The 2,318-nt window shown below is 47.2% G+C and overlaps 1 protein-coding gene across 1 annotated transcript in view; it reads right to left on the bottom strand.

Moving 5' to 3' along the window:
• LOC103255563 (focadhesin-like) overlaps positions 1-342 on the bottom strand; it is a gene marked incomplete at its 3' end in the record, with an annotated part of 146,851 nt that extends 146,509 nt beyond the window's left edge. Inside the window, exon 1 of the mRNA XM_021710188.1 lies at positions 32-342. The remainder of the gene's footprint in view (positions 1-31) is intronic.
• Positions 343-2,318: the final 1,976 nt, after the last annotated feature.

Here is a 2,318-nt window from a genome sequence, read left to right as displayed (position 1 = left end):
GGCCCGCCGACCGCCACCACGCACGGCTTACCTCCCTTCTGCCACAAGCTCAGCCCAGCGCCGGCTGCCTGACGTGGCCCGCCCCGCCGCCTCGAACGCCCGGGGGCGGGGACTACGGGAGAGAGCCAATGGGCAGTAGGCCTCGAGGGTCCGCCCCGCCTCCTTCGGCTTCGGCCCGCCCCCCCCCCGCCCGCGCGCACGCGCGTCCGGGGCCGAGGCCGCGCACTGCGGCTGGAAGGCGGCGTGGGCGGAAGAGCCAGCCTCCGCCGCCGCGGGGGTGCGGGAGGGCTGCGCGCGCGCTGGTGCTGGCCGGGGGCAGCGCCGCAGTGAGGAGTTAGCCCAAGGGAAGGCAGATGAAAGGAACCTGCCTAGAGATGCCACTGCAGCGTGTCCGGGTAGTCCTGTTGGCAGCTTGCCCCTATGCAGCTTTAGACGATGCAAAGCAGCTTCTTGGTATTGGTTTTCCGGGGGGGCGGGGTGGTGAAATAGTACAGATAACATTTAAGGATTCAGAAAATGTAAACCAGGGCATCCGACTTGCTGCGAAGAGAGCTTTGGTCTTTTCCTTGTAGGAAAGGTCTGGTCTCTTTACTTCACTTGGCCAACACAGAACACTGCAGCTCTCCATGCTACTCGGGTACAGCCACTTGTTGGGTAGCAGTGAGGACGTTCTAGCCCAGATGTCTCTGCTGATGTAATTTGGGGAGAACTGGCGCAAGCCATTTTACTATTATTGTTATTTTTGTCTGTTACATATTGACTGATAAACTTGTATTTTCTCCCGAGGAGGGGGTGTGCTCCCGTGTGGGAAGGCTGTAACACACTGCCAGTCCAACGAAACAGAAGCTGAAAGAGGCAGCGGAAAAAAATGAGAAGAGAGGGTTATGAGGGAGTGGAATTGTGCTTGTGGATGGAAGCGGAAATTCCATACGAGATGAAAAAGAGTTAAGAGCAAGTTGTTCTACAGAATCGGACTTACCCAGCTGTTTTTAACCCTGGGACATCTTTAGAAGAACTAGAGAAGCTTTAAAAAAATAACAGAACACACACACACACACACACACACACACACGCAGTGCCTGGGCCCCATCTCTGGAGATTTTAATTTAATATCTCAGCTGCCAGGCCTGGACATTCGTATTTTTCTGTTTCCAAGGTCACTTTAATGTATTGACAAGAAGTTCTTCTCCCCATTTGTAGGAAGGATTTGGTTCCCTGCACCTACGAAAAATAATTATATACCAAGGACCATCATCAGTTTTCCCAATAACCTGTGATGCTTCATTCTGTAAGAATTATCTAAATCAATTTGCACCTGCTTATATAGTCAACCTCGGTTATCCTTTGGGAAAAAGACATTTTATAAGGTTAGAATTACCATTTTGATATTATGGACCTTGATGATATTCTCCAAATGCATCAGTACTTTAAATTTTTTTCTTCTTCTATTCTCGCATTTCTTGAGGCTCATTAGTCAAAACTGTAATTAAACATATTACTATGTGAACAGCACTGTTTTAAGTATATCAATTCAATTATCTACAGAACAATTTTATGAGGCAGGTACAGTTCTTACCTGCATTTTACAAATAAGGAAGCAGCTTGAACCAAAGTCATGCACCTAGCTAATGGCCAAGCCAAAATTTGAATCCAGGCACTCTGGCTCTCAATGAATAAATGTATTTCCTCTGTTATAGAAAGCCTGGTTTTAAGAGGACATAGGGAAATGCCCACTTAAGAAATGCCCACTTAAGAAAGTGGGCATAGGGGAATGCCCACTTAAGAAAGCCTGGTTTTAAGAGCACATAGGGAAATGTCCACTAAGAATTGTCTTAGTCTGTTCAGGATGCCATAACAAAAATACCTTAGACCAAGTAATTAAACAATAGAAATGTATTTCTCACAGTTCTGGAGGCTGAGGAGGTGCCAGCAGATTTGGTGTCTGGTGAGGACCTGGTCCTCACAGGTGGGATGCCTTCTATGTGTCCTCACATGGTGGAAGGGGCAAACAAGCTCCCTCAGGCCTTTTTTAGCCCCACCTCTTAATACTGTTGCATTGAACGCTAGTTTCAACATAAGGATTTGGGGAGAAGACATAAATAATCAGGACATAGTAGACATCTACCTAGATTCAGATTTGGGGCAAGATCAAGGAACTTAGGTTGTTAAAATTAAGTCCTAGAATTGTTTGTTGCAGATCTTGGACTAAGCTGAAAGTCCAAGGGCTCACCCTTTCTTCCTTGGGTATATGCCTTTCCATTTAGTAACTGCAGTACAGCAGGGGTCATTTCACCTTTTAATTTATTTAATCTATTGCT

This window comes from Carlito syrichta, unplaced genomic scaffold, assembly GCF_000164805.1.
Source record: "Carlito syrichta isolate Samal-C Ts95f unplaced genomic scaffold, Tarsius_syrichta-2.0.1 Scaffold288255, whole genome shotgun sequence".
NCBI classification, from domain to species: Eukaryota; Metazoa; Chordata; class Mammalia; order Primates; family Tarsiidae; genus Carlito; species Carlito syrichta.
This window is presented reverse-complemented; position numbering and strand designations above follow the sequence as displayed.